We start from the raw sequence: 14,969 nt of genomic DNA, 5'->3' as shown, positions 1-14,969 counted from the left end.
AGCAGTATGAGCACACGCATACACCCTACACTTGCATTTGGTCAAAATCCCTAGGAGTACGAGTAGAGCACAGAGGACGATGGCCCAGGCTGGTTAAAGAGTATGTAGTAGGTTAGACATTGTTGCTTGATGACAATGAACAGTGCATGAACCTCTGTGTCGCTCTGTTCGAGGTTGGCACAGACAACACTCAAAGATTGGCACAGAGCAGCCCTCTCATCAGAACTGCAGACACCCTATTGTTGTTGTGGTTTCACTCTAAGCAGGCAGTTGCCTCTTTTGTGGCCTCTGGTATCACTGGGTCGTGTGCAGTGCCAATTATTGCGGCCATTCTGCTGCGTCCACATGTTATAACTGATAAAACTAATAAAGTGCTTGCTTTTGTGTTCCCTGACGCCCGATTTGCATTCTTTATTCTGCCCCTCCTCCTTTGTCATCCAAAGTTTCAGCCTGCTGGGAGAACACAGTTGCTGTGTTCAAATACCCGTGAGACCAAAAACAAACAGTTTAAGTCCACAACATGCCCGTCGTCAAGAGCAGCAGTAATTATCATCCACAAAACCATTTTGGTTGAGACATTTCATTGGGGGAATGAGTCATACATGTTCTTTCTTATGCATATCAATGCATAATTAGTTATTAATACCTGCTATAGAGTATCATTTTAAAGCACATCTTTTTGCAGCAAAGACAACGTTAATGAATGTTTTTGTTTTTTATTCAGAGCCCAAAGGGATAAATCCCCCCCCATTAAATGACCAAGTCTTTTCCAGCATTTTTACTTTCACAATTTAACCCATTGCATTTTCATGAGCGAGCTCTGTTTTTTCCTCAGCATTTGGGACGGTATTAAAGCAGTAGCACCCCCCCAGGTAAGCGGTGTCCAATGTGGGAAAATGCTGAATATACATCTTTTCTCATGGACAACAGGAGTAACTCATCCTTTCTTTTCAAGTTCATTCCTCCAAATACCAACATAATAATACTTCAACCTTGGTGCAGGTACAATTGTTAAAAGTGGGTGGAAAAAGTGAGTACTACTTAGCTCTTGTCTGGTTCATGAAAAATTATGCAAGACATTAGTTACAGATGGATACGAAGATCCGATTTGCATTCCAAGGAAATACATGGTCTAGTTGCTTCTACATGTTCGTCTAAATGTAATAGGTTCTTCCATTTCAGAATTCACCCTTCCACATAATTTGGTGAAACTCGGAAGTCTCTTTCGTGTAATCACGTGTACTTTCACTCTGGGCAAACCTAAAAATAATTTGAGGGTAACTCAGGACTCAGTGTTCGTCATTGAACAGGAGATAATGAGAAAACCTTTTGTTAAAACACTGGCAGTTATAGTCAATAATTCTGTCGTAATACAGTATTCCAGATTTGTGATAGTTTGAGCAACGACAAGCGAAGAAGAATAGCACAACTGGTCCACAAAAACAAATCAATAACAACAGGATTCCGATGTGTGGGTCAGAAGTGGATCATTGTTTCAGGAAACTAAATCAGAGAGCTGATGGTCCAGAATACATGTTTTCTCAATAAATTACTTTTAAAGTGTATGACAGTAATAAATGGTGGGGAAATAACAGCTGGATAGTATAGTTAAGCAGGAATGTGCCACCAAAACACAGGGGGTACAACTATAAAAGTGGTTTTGAAAATGAAACTGGGTCACAAGGGTTTTTGTTTGTGCTTCATGAGGCTATGCAATTTGCATACAAACAATAGTACATACACACTAAAAGTTGTATATTTTAAGATCTAATCCGTCTTAGGATCGAGGTTTAGCTTTCCAAAAATACCAATTATTATCAGGCTATCAGCTCACTTTTAAGACACACGTGATAAATAATGCATTTTTCTCACAGCACATTCATTGGGATTTTTTTATTTTTTTTATGTGCTTATGACCTACAAATGTTTTGAAAATGTCCCCAGTCTGAAAGAGCTTCTCTTTATATTAGTATGGAAATGGATTTAGAATAAGGGAATCAAAAACAGCACTAATAAGCTTTAGTCGTCATAGTTTCATAGAGGCCCAGTATCAAGCACTGCAGTCTTTAACCTGCGCAGTATAATGATTGGCTTGACCAAGTGTGAAATCTCAATCAAGAGTGGATTACTGCTTCATTATAACACTTTTGCCATAAAATCAAGGGCACATACAGTGATTGAAAAGACAATTTAGTACTCTGATGTAGCAAAGTCTTATTCTAATTTTAAAAAGCATGATCGTAGATGACAACAATGTATTAAAGCAAATAAAGTTTATTTGTATAGCCTTTAATCATGAAAGAGTTTCAAAGGGCTTCACAAGGCCGCAGCTGACAATGATGAGCGAAATTCCCTTAACTAAATCCCCAACTGGGCAAGGGGGGAAAAAACTATGCAAAACCCCATTTGAAGGGGAGAAAAATGAAGACACATTGAGAAGGGACCACAGAGAGGGCTCCCACTTCCAGGATGCTCAGGATGCAATGGATGTCACATAGGCAACATTTAACACATAGCATGGTGCTCTACATATGAACTAAAACAGCATGAGCGTCCATTTAGTGAGTTAAAATAATGCCGGTAGATGCCTTTGGGGAAGTGGTTCCTCCTCAGGGCCTGGCCCGGTCAGTCAATGCATAATTCTCCATAGCAACATCTCCAGGGCAGTGGTCCACTTCAGATTTTGTCCCAGTCACTCAGTGCAAAATTCATACCGCGAAAGCAACAGATTCAGTTATCGCCACCCAACTCCCTCACCAAGCAAGAGAGGAGGCGGGAAGAAGAGGAGAAACAACAGTAAAACAGGCATGAGTATAAAAATAAGTATTAAATCGAGGATTAAACATTTCTACTGATGGAGAAACTCTAATTTCCTCATGTATTGGAACATAAAAAGAGAATGCTTCAGCAGCTACAGACCTCTTTTAGTTCTCAAAGTCACCTAAAAACTCAGTATGTTGCGGCTAAAGGTTTCAGGTGGAACAAACTGTAGGTACCATTAAGTCGGCCAGGTAGGAAGGAGCTAAGCCATATAATATTTCGCCGTCAACCACAACTTGTATTGTACTGTATTTCAAGTGACTATAGTTGCAGCAAGTTGTTAATCCTTTTGGTATCTGTCTGAAAAGGCTCGCTGCGATTGGAAAACCGCTTAGGGCTAATGCTAACCGAACTTGTAGGTCGGCTACAACCTACCCTATCCAGTGTGGCCGCCTCATCTGCGGTAAGCAAAGTATTTTGCTCTATTTGTCGGACACATCCCTCAAGCAGTGAAAGTCTCTTGAGAAAAAGGGGGTGGTGCAAGTGGTACACGAGTCCATATTTACGGTTAGTTAAATGGCGGTTCAAGAGCAAAGGTGGTCGGAAAGTCAAAACAGTCAAAGATCTTCGCGGTTGCCCAAAAAATGGTGTGGCCAAAGTTAGTAACTAAGCCTCAAAATTGACACTTCTCTGCTTCCAAAATTTAAAAATAGTCTCCAAAGAAGTAAAAGTAAGGCATAGGATGTGGGTGGAGACCAGAAAAAGCAGGAGAGTTGGTCTCTCTGGTGAGCACAGCATAGTGTGGCTGTATTTTTACTAGTTTTTCAACAAAACAGATTTCATTAAGGTCAACTCAAAGAAATTAGCTAACAGGGGCTAATTCGGGCGCTGTGGATCAGTGGTCAGCTCGCAACCCTGAGGTTGTGGGTTGTATCCCAGGCCATTGTGACCATTTTTGAAGTCTCCTCGAGTAAGATACTAAACCCCAGTTGCTCCTGCTGCTGCATCATCAGAAGGAGAATGAGTATTTGAACTCTTTAAAGGCCTTGTAAGGTGGAAAAGTGCTAAATAAATGAAGTACCTACCATTTACCATAACTATATAACAATTAACTGTCATTTGAATCTCAGCGAAGTCTAGCTGTGGAAAACACCTCTGAGCAGTGTCAATCACCATACATCCTCACCAGCCATTTTCACAAAGATGCTAAACTGGCCTGAGCAGGAAGCAAAGGACAAGGTGCAATGGAGGATTTCATTGTTGAAGGATGACACTTTTCTATTAGAAAATCATAAGGGGACTCCCCAGAGCATGTGGCCAACATAGTTAATATACAGTTGTCACTTCAATACCGCTGCATAATTCATCTGACCAAGAGACTTACGCATACCTGGCTCGTCAGTTGGTTATTTGCATCAGCTGGGAAACCAAGCAGAGCAGAGAATATCAAAGACAGGGACTTTGTTTGTGCTGACTCATGGGTACACACACACACATACATGCAAAGCTAACAGCAAATGGTGAGAATGATAACGGCAGATTGCACAGGCAGCGCTGGCCTCCACAGAGAGCTGGGCTCAGGATGAGATGGGTTGGCCAGCCGCAGGCTTAGCCCTCCAAGCGCGAGGAGTTCATATTGTCGGATGAGCCGAAGTAGTTCTCAGACTGCTGATGGGCACCCATGTGTAATTATACACCACCAATCTGAGTCAGCAATGCTTGCCAGGGAACGAAGACACTGCTTCTTTCCCAATCAAGCTCAAACTCACAAACTGACAAACATACAGTAAGTGTGCCAAACATGAAATTACACACAGTTGTCATCAATGAGGAAAAAATGACTGTAGGGTCACTGGTAACTTTAAAATTCAGAAAATATAGATTTTTTTTTCTGCAGGTGAACAACTGTGTCTACCACTCATTCCCTGTATGCGTGCTTGCATCTGCCACTGGGGATTCACGTCTGCCACAGCGTCCAGTGTCACAGGTTGGAAGCTTAAACTCATTAGTAATTTAAAACATTCCTCCGCGTCTTCTCATATGAATTATTCACCACTGTTTTTTTCATTTAACTTCTGTCTTTACTCTTATCAAATACTCTTTAAAACCCATTTTGTATATATATATATATATATATATATAAAATAAAAATAATAATAAAACAAGCAAGTGACAAAAGTGATGGTTATTTATCAATACTGCTGAGACTACTGCATTTGGATTTACATTAGTTACATTAGATGAATTTCAAGATGCAGGATTTATGCACACACCTGGTTTGAGTGTATACTTGAACATTGAAACTGTCTAACTGAATTGAAAGGGGGGTGTAGTTTGTTTCTGCATAGAAAATATACATTTGTTAAGACAGCTCAGTTTATGACTTACAGAATATCCTAAAAGACAGCAAGGGAAGCCCAGGCTCATAGTAAAAATCAAGTTTGACTATGAAACACAGAATTTCTCTTTGTTCAGTTGTTTTCCATGGTTGTGAGTCCAACAGGACCTTAATCAGTGTCCGCTTCTTTAGGATATGAAAGGTGCTTTGGTTTTCATTTGGGCAGATGATCACAACATGCTTTTTAAAAGAACATTTTCAGACACTTAGCATCACACATAGTTAATGGCAAGTCGGCCTGACAGCTATACCTGTTTAATACTCAAAAGTAACTCATTAGAAGGGGATGGGTTTTCTTTTCAGTGCCTTAACAATTAAATTGATGGACTAGATTATTATTTTTACGTTGGCATCTGTGGAATTCCAAGGTAGTCAATGTAGTATGTTTTTGTTATCAGCTAATTTTGATCATGGTAGAATTCTACACAACTGGTTATACTAAAGCAACGTTCTGACTTTCAAAACAAGCCATCCAACAGCTTCAGCTTATTCAGAATGCAGCTGCAAGAGTCTTGACAAAAACAGGAAATACCACCACATAGCGCCAATTCTAAAATCTTTACACTGGCTACCTGTTAGTCAGAGAATTGACTTCAAAATTGCTTTACTGGTTTATAAATCTATTTCTGGATTAGCAACCACTTACATCTTTAACATGCTTGTGCCATATCTATCAAGATCTACGGGAACATCTGGGACTGGTCCTCTAGCCATCCCAAGAGCAATGAAAAATGGTGAAGCAACCTTTTTGCTACGATGCAGCAACAATTTGGAATCATCTCCCTGAGGATGTTAGGCAGCCCTCACACTGACCACCAATGAATGCTTCTGTACAAATAAATGTGCTTTGCTTTGCCTAAAGTAACAAAAATTGGCTACATTTATCATGTCAAATAAACATTTTAAAGAGCACTCTGCATTCCTCTTATCATCAGTCTCAGGTTCAGTATTAGGACAGGTATCACCCTAAGACAGCAGGTGCATATTATGTGGGCTAACATTTTGCTTAACTTCCAAATAAGTGATTTAATCAAAAGAAATGTGACCTATCTGCTGATTCAATGGTTTTCAAGATGAAAGCAAAAATTCGACTGGTTTCTTGCCACTCCACCCGAGGGATGTTTAAAAACCTTCATGGCAAGATGGATTTGACTTGATTGAACTTCTTTGAAACAAATTCAGAAAAATAAAAAATAAACTACAGGTCCTCAAGTCTAAAATGTTACTCCATGGCTAAGAAAGATTTGTTCCGTAGAATGTCTCGTCTCACATCCATGTAATATTTACCTTGGGAGTTCCAACACACTTGGCCCTTGGAGAGACACATCAGGTAAACACAGTTATAAAGTAACCAAGACAGATCTTCAGGCCATGTGTATTAAAGGCAGAGCAGATTTGTCACTTTCTGATCGAAATTGTGATTGCAGACAGCACAGCACGATCATGTGATTGCCAAAGCTTTATTTGTTCTCCAGTGCTTTTATCACCCCAAGCTCACCAATCACAAGCGGAATTCTACTCGTGGTCAGCTCATCCAATCCAATCAGCTCCGAGCTGGTTAAAAAAAAACTGTTCCAGCTGCTCAAAAACTGAGGAGGGAACACTAGTAGGCATTAAGCTAACTTGCCTGGTACTTGTCTATCCATACCAGCTACGTGCTGCGATTGCTAGCTGGATCCTCTCCTCTAAGCAAATAATCCTTGCCTCTGTGGCGGCGAGTACGATATAATACTAACGGTAGACAAGAGGTACCTCAGCATGCAGCACACCGAGCAAAAGAGTGAACATGAAATTATGGAGAAGCCAAAGCGAAATGTAGAGTTACGAAAGAGCAGAATAAGCGCTTAGGTGTACAATACACTTTTCACAGACGAGCAACCAGCAGTGAACAGAAAAATACATTATGATAACTTTATAGAGAGAAAATAGTAAAACAGCTACACAGTAAGCTCAACACTCAATAAATTGGTTACCACTTACGTCATAACAAGACGCTTATGTGGTCAAAATCATATTGGTATATTAAATATTTAGAATATAAGCATTTGTTGGTATTATTTTGCACCGTAGAGTGATGACGTTTTTATATCTACACAATGTTAGGTCTCTAAATTGATATCTTTGTACTTTTAATCAACTTAGCTTTGCTTAGGGACTTTTTCTAAAATCAAATCGTTTTTCGTTTTCATTTTGTGTTTTTGTTTTTTTGTTTGCTCTCTGACCATAAATGGTCAGAAGGCCATCTTCCTTTAACCAATCCGGTTGGATATGTTAGATTACAGCTGCAAGCACAAAAACTGTTTAATTATACTGTAGGGTGACAGGCTAAATATTGAGTGAGCTTTAAAACATTTTGTAAGAGAAATATGTTGGAAATCACATCTAATGTGGCACATCGTCCCGCTCTGTGAACGTTTCCATCCATTTAAATTCAAAGAAACCAATGGGTGTCGTGTGCAGGGTGCGGATCACAAGCGAGCTAGGTTGGGCTCAAATTTATAGTTGGTATAGTTTGATGAGAACATGTCATACAGAGCTGGACTCAGTGCCTTGTCATTACTCTAAAAGAAGGCAGAGAGAGCTTCGAGCCTGCCAATGCTGTGTGAGTTGGGAGTTTTGCATGTGCATGCATGTTTGTGTGTGCATGTCAAGAGAAGGCGGAGACCAGGATTGGGATTTATACTGTATTAACAATTAGCCATTAAAAATACAACTGCACCTGAGCCTAGATTTTCATCACATGGAATATACACACACACACACACACACAAATATTAAACTCAAAATTGTTCAATTACTTGTAGAAACAAGTTAGAATGCTCCTCTACGTCTATGTTCAAAGTGACCACAAAATTTTGCGAAATGGGGGAGAAGTCTGTCAAATGCACCTGCCTTTGTCCACTTGGTTGATTTAGTACTTCCAAGTCCCAAGGCAGACCACCGCATGCCAACCCCCCCTCCCCTGTTCGGGGCTCTTGGCTGAGGCACCCTGTTATTTACTGCCAAGAGAATTCTGTGTGCGCAAAGTCAAAACAGCATGGCTGGTTGAGCAAGGGAGCAACCTGCTGCTGCTGCTCTCACAAGCTACGTGGCCATCCCACGGGAAGGGGGCGGGGGTTATGGATGTTTACTACACTACAATCACATTGGACGTGGAGGCAAATAGACTTAGACACCCATAACCCCTTCAACCATAAGTTGTCTCTCCTGTTGAGAAATGACAAGAGTAGATATGTGGCCAGAGAACAAAGAACCGTGAACCCATTAAGACAGCCACAAGTTGCCCGTGACAGGCCATGGCAGCATTCTCAAAGCTGAACTTTACGGTCAGCTGGAATGACTTGGGAACATGAACTTAGGTGGACAAAGCTCTGAAAGTTCATCCTGAGAATCATGGATACATTCCAACCACGAAGCAGCATATGTTGGTTCAATGGAAAGGGATGTCGAGAAGGGAACTCAAAGAACCCTTATTCTATAAATTTTGCTCATCAAGTACATTTGTGGAGTATTTTTCTACAGAACTTTCTTTTTGTTTCAATGTGTTGATGGCTGTGTGTCAAGTAGAGTTGGGCACAGAGTCAACAATCGACTAGAACCCGGACTAAAATTCAGATTCCCCCAGAATCATTCACATTGAAAGAAATCCGTTCTATATTTAGATGCCTTGACCGCCAACATGAATAACCCACTTAATACCAGCAAAGAAGACTTGCGCCAATGCATATGACGCCGATCAAAAACCTCAAGTTAGTTAAAGATAAATAACCAGCTGTTTAAATCCAACACTTACAATACAATTTATGAGTGCAAAAGAGGTTCCATGGCTGAACACTCAAGCTTGCTTGGCTTTCACCCTGAAGACGCTCTTTTTCTGCTAAGAAATAGCTGAGCAGGAGAAGAACGTCTTTTGGGTCAAGGCAAAGTCAGCATATTTTGTTTAGCAACTACATAAACAAAAAGAACATCAGATAAAGGCTCGTTTTCCGTTTTTTTATTTCCAAATGAACACCTGATATGTAGCTAGGAAATAAAAGAAACATCAATGATTTTTCAGGGTTTTAGTGTGGCCAGTGGCCATAAGAATGATTTGAGAAAATTAGGGATGCTCCGATACTTGTATCGGCTCCCAATATTGAAAAATAAATTGGATTGGGTATCAGTGGCAATGGTCCCGATCCACAGATGACAGAGACACATTTTGCATGAAGCATGTTGCATAGTGGTGTTAGTGGTGCTCCGATCGATCGGACGATTTCCGTGAAAAGTCCATATGAACGGTATTAGACGATTTCACTCATGGCTGAAGTGATCGGTATTTCAAATCGGCAGCAAAAAAAAAACCTAATCGAAAACTCCAAGTGTTGTGTGTTCACAACAGATATGATGCCAACAAGTCATCGGCTAAGGAATTTTCCAACGATAACGTGTTTGCAAATGCACTTAAAACGTCTTAAGGTCTAAAAGCAGAACCACTGTGAAATTCCTAGTCTAAATCCCCTCCTTCCTCTCAGTAATTAATCTCCCAGCTGACAAAGCAAAGGTTTGTTGTATTTGTCTTTCCCTCTTCAGTTACAACAGGTGAAGTGGGGCTTGCTGGGCTGTATGCCATTCTTTTTTTTTTTTACTAGTTCTGTGAGCCAAGTGTGTTCTACCATCGTAGCTCCACAGAGACACCTGAGAGATGAGAAGCCTCCCTTAGGACCCTCAAATTAATGGGACAGAAAGCTGTCAACTATTTCTGCTAGCTTGTATCATTTTTTTTAAACTGGTGGCGTCCTACACAAAAACAGTATGTTCCCCGTTCATCAAACCCTTGGAAAAGTAAACTCGGTGAGGATGGTTTATTTAGAAGAGTAGAAAAGATTTCATGAATCGTGAGCTGGGTTGGCTTTGGATTGGAAACGGGTGTGAGGAAGGATGAGGGAGCTGGGTGCGAGATGAGAATGTGATGCAAGGAGGACTGGATCAATCTTTTATCACTGTAGTGTACTTTCATCCCTAATGGATCCGACATGAGCACGGCACTGCCTTCCGTCTCATTGCACAAGCAGGGGAAGGACACGTGGAACAAGGAGTGTGAGAGTTAGACGGAGCCACACTTAAGAAAAACAGATATGTACAGAAGCAAAGAAAGTGGTTTGAGCCACATTCCCAAAATAATCATAGCCTGAAACTATGCAGACGTATTATTTCATGTCCTAGCGTCATCCAATTACCTCCGGCCCTGAGTGCATCTGCGGGAGCCGGTAAACATGCCTGATAAGGACCCAAGAAATGAAGTCACTTCACAGCATGAAAAATTACTTTGTAAATTTCCATCAAGAATCCCCAACGATATCGTGCCGTGCATGGCCGGGCTCGCTTTCCTTTCCACGTGAGCTAAATGACAGACAGGCGCTTTGACAGAAGCGACAGACTACCCCGCACTAGTTGATGGAAATCCATCTACGTATTAAAGCAGTGAAGGAACAGTAAAATAAGAGAGTAGAGAAAATGACTCTCAGAGGATGCTCCGCTCTCACCATCTTAAACGGGCTCATTCAAGGACAAAAAGAAAAGTCGAAGCACTGAGGGAGCTGTTCAATAAATCTAAGGTGTATAAAAAATTGCGATCACCTACAGTAAAACATACCATTGCCCTTCTGTGTGATTACAGCAAATAGTGTACTTGTCAATTACAGAAACTGAAGCATTGCTACGTTCTCAGGAACTAAAAATGGAAGAACATATGTTGGTTCTTCCCTTTGCAACAACTTCCACTTTTCTACAAGACTTAGGACTTTTTAAGTGCCAATATAAAATTTGGGATACGAACATTGTTATAACAGTGTTACACAAAATGTAAAAACCTCATAGCCCAAGACTAAAGATTACCGGTATTTTAAATGATGTGGGGGGGGGGGTGATTTTACAGTCATTTCTCTTTGGAAGAGATAATCTGGTAAACAGTGCAAAAAGTATACTTCCGTGTACTGATTCTGGGAAATAGTCCTAGGAACCAATGATATCATTACATCAAACTTTAATTAAAGGTGCTTGAGTGTTATGGGATAAGTGGCAACACTTATACAAGACATATCAAGGTAAAACACATTAACTAAAAAACTAAAACTAGGAACATGGTTACGGCAACAACAACAAAACAAAAGAAACGATTAGCTATAATCATTTATTACCAATCTGAAGATAACACAAGGTACAGTATAGCTATGACTCTAAAATCACTGGTTCTTATTCTGGGTTCGATTGAACAACAGGTGTTCAAATGAGTCGGCCTCAGGGGTTCGGCGGAGGTCAACACACACACCAGACTCATTCAAAATAAATTTAACATGCATAACGGTACCTATGGTGTTCCACAGGGTTTAATTCTGGGGCCTCTGTTGTTTTCATTGTATCCCTGGGTTCCATTTTAAGAAAGCAGTGGTGGCATGATTTGCAATGGTAAATTAAGCAGTTCCATTCCAGCATAACTAGCTATCTAGCAAAACTAAAGGAACACTTGAGCTGCATGGAGATGTGGAATACAAGAACATGTTTTCTAAATTCAACACAAAGAGAGCCCGATTCAATGAAAAGGCTACTCTCTCTGTTTATTTTCTTCACCTGTAAATCTTATACCTTTGTATTTAATTTAGAGAAAAAAAATATCAATAAAGAAGGTTTCAGTGAATGCACATAGAAAACTGGTGAGGTTCAGTACTTCCAAAAAGGTTAAGAACCACTGCTCTTAACAAATGTAGCAAATACCATGCTGAGTATTGTTAACGAGAAGCTTAATAATGAGTCAATGTTTAAAAATGCTTTAACACTTGCATTGCATGATGTTATTATTTGACACATGTAGCAAGCTAACAGTTAAATGAGTTTGGGGCATGCAGCACTGGACTCTGCCCGAGCCTCCAATGAACTAATCTTTAATCCTTTGGTGATAAAAGCAGCAGCCAGTGTGTGACAAGTAGTAGTACTGTGTACTAATAGTTCTAACAGTGAATGTTGAAAAGCACAGACACTACTATGGAGTATGGACCAAAATAAAAAAACAACTAAAAAAACATGGAGAAGTAAAAAATCAAGAGAGCACAAAGAGAAGTTTCGCCAAACAGGTTTGAGTCGTTTATACAACTGTCGTAAACACAGCTGGAAAGCTAAACACATCTTAATTATCTATGGGCCTAATTTAAAAATTATGTCAGGGGTCAATTATTTTTATCTGCTTGAAAATATATACAGCATATACTGTAGTCATTCTTTTCTGCAATATTCCCTATGCAAAGGCTTACAGTGTCAGCGACACAGCCATCAGTTGACTTCAGAGAAACTTCCCCACAATGACATTCAAACAAGCAAGGACATGTTTCAAACAAAAAAAAAAGCTTTTCCACTCACCAGGAAGAATCGATTTTCACTGCCTTTAGTCTCCTTAGACCACACTTCTTTACTGCCTTGCGGAGCAAAATCCTTTCAAACTGGCACAGTAGAAGAATCCGTCCAGGGTGTTTGCGCGCATGAGTGTGTGAGCGTATGTATGTGTTTGACGTGTAGGGCGATGACAGTCAAAAAGATCCGAGGCAGTCAGATGTGGTGGCCGAGCGATATCAAGGATGCGGCTTCTCTTTTCTCGCTCCGTCTGGCTGCCTGCCTCAGGAATGCACTGCTCTTGGGTGTCTCCGCCACAGTCAAGAATTGAGAGCCGGGAAGAGTTTTCTTTCCTCTCTCTCTCTCTCTCTGGCTGTCTACACCCCTCCTCCTCTCTCACCCACAGAGAAGCACACCATATCAGTTACTCCTCCTCTGTCACTCTTTCTCCACACCCTTTCCTGCTGTGTTGACAGATTAGGTACGTCCTCCTTTTTCAGGTAAGAGTGTTTATTAAAGCATCAAGTTTTTTCTCTGTATCCGCTTCCTCATATTGTCTCCTCGTTTAGTATCAAACAAATGTATATATTTTAAAAAATGACACCAGCTAAAACTGGTTACACAATCTGTAACCTGAGGCATTCAAATATCCACCCCTGACCTTGTGTGAAATAAGCAGCTGATTACGCAAATGAATCCGTCAGGTGTTTTTGCTTCCTTGTGATCCAGAATGACATCATAGCACAGGTAACCAGGTCACAACTGTAGGACCTGACCGCCTACCAAACCGGAAACTGAAACCTGAACTGCACAAACAAGACTTTCTGTGGAAAAAATACTTTTCTTTATTATGAAAACCTAACTGATTATGTCTGCTCCAGAGAATTACCTAAAATATTGATGCACTAGTCGGGTTAGTTTACAATGAACAAGTATACAATATAGTGGATATATGTATTATTCAGCCATCCATTCTGAACCACTTACCCTCACTAGGCATGCCGGAGCCTATCTCAGCTGTCTTTGGACAGTAGGCGGGGTACACCCTGGACTGGTTGCCATCCAATCGCAGGGCACACGCAGACAAACAATCATTAACACTAACAATCACACCTAGGGTCAATTCAGAGTGTTCAATTAACCTACCTTGCATGTTTTTTTGGAATGTGGAAGAAAACCCACCCAGGCACAGGGAGAACATGCAAACTCCACCCAGGAATGCCGGAGCCCGGATTCAATCTCACAACCTCTGCACTGGGAGGCGGACACGCTAACCAGTCATCCACCATTGTACATATTATTTATGCCAAATTTTAAATATTTTATTCATTAAGTTGTAGTGTACGTGATAAGGCTATTATAAGTCTTTATCGCAGCGCTGGTCAAACACATTTGAATTGTGGACCACATCATAGTTTAATGCCCAAAATCACCTTTAATTACTCAGTGAGTCCCAGGTCAACTTGAATGGGTTACTAATTGTAGTTTTGCCACAAAACACATCATAGTTCCAACAAATTAAAAATCTTATTTGACTATAATGGTAAATGGAGTGCAATTATGTTGCTGTTCCATTAACCCCAAACAGCCTCATACTGCATCACTCCACTTGGCCCCGCGCCACACGGCATGGCCTCTGTTGCTTTTCCACTACAACAAGTGCGGGTTGGGATGGGGGGCGGGGCCAAATGAATTTAGCAAGCCTGGGCACTCGCAGCGTGTTGGGTTCTTTCGTAATGTTTCACGAGTGCCGAATTTCGCACAGAAGCTTACATCGACGAAAAATCAACTTCTGGGTTCAAGCCAGCAGTACACAGCCACCTGCCGGCCAGCCACCATCAAAACAAAAATACAATATATACAGTAAACACATTTTGCGTTAACACTGAACAATATTTACAATTTCATATGTGCCATAGATAAAACTAGGGTTTGGACAAACGTTTGGCAATATATCGCAATACTTGTTAACCCGATCCGCAGTATCGATCCATTAAGTCAGTGGTGTCCAAACTCGGTCCTCGGGGGCCGGTAGTCCCGCAGGTTTTGGAGGTTTCCCTGCTCCAACGCACCTGTTTCAATCAACAGGATTGTTATCAGGCTTAGTAGAGCTTGCTGATGAGCTTCAGCTGTGTTGGAGGAGAGAAATATCCAAAACCTGCGGGACTACCGGCCCCCGAGGACCGAGTTTGGACACCACTGCATTAAGTGGTATCGCAATACTTAATTGATACCATACATTGCCGTGCAGCGCATCCTCCGTGGAGCGCGGCTGCATTAAAATTAGCCATGTTAATCTGCTAATCCCAGGGGAAGCAGCATTGCAACACCAAAGTTTAGATGCAACTCAAAAAAGAGATGAACAAGAGTGCAGCCTACTAGATATTAGCTAATATGTTTGCCTTGGACCGGGAACAACCAAAGACGAATGGCGCTTTCCCTCGTCACT

General features: G+C 40.9%; 1 protein-coding gene across 3 annotated transcripts in view; it reads right to left on the bottom strand.

Moving 5' to 3' along the window:
• Positions 1–14,969, bottom strand: part of rassf7a (Ras association domain family member 7a) — a 41,360-nt gene that overhangs the window by 14,109 nt on the left and 12,282 nt on the right. Inside the window, exon 1 of one of the 3 annotated variants that reach the window (XM_077568179.1) lies at positions 12,551–12,881. The exons of the other annotated variants lie outside the window; for them this stretch is intronic. The gene's annotated coding sequence lies outside the window, so the exon portion shown is untranslated. Of the gene's footprint in view, positions 1–12,550; positions 12,882–14,969 lie in introns of those variants that run through there. 3 annotated transcript variants of the gene reach the window in all.

This window comes from Vanacampus margaritifer, chromosome 6 (genome assembly GCF_051991255.1).
Source record: "Vanacampus margaritifer isolate UIUO_Vmar chromosome 6, RoL_Vmar_1.0, whole genome shotgun sequence".
NCBI lineage: Eukaryota > Metazoa > Chordata > Actinopteri > Syngnathiformes > Syngnathidae > Vanacampus > Vanacampus margaritifer.
This window is presented reverse-complemented; position numbering and strand designations above follow the sequence as displayed.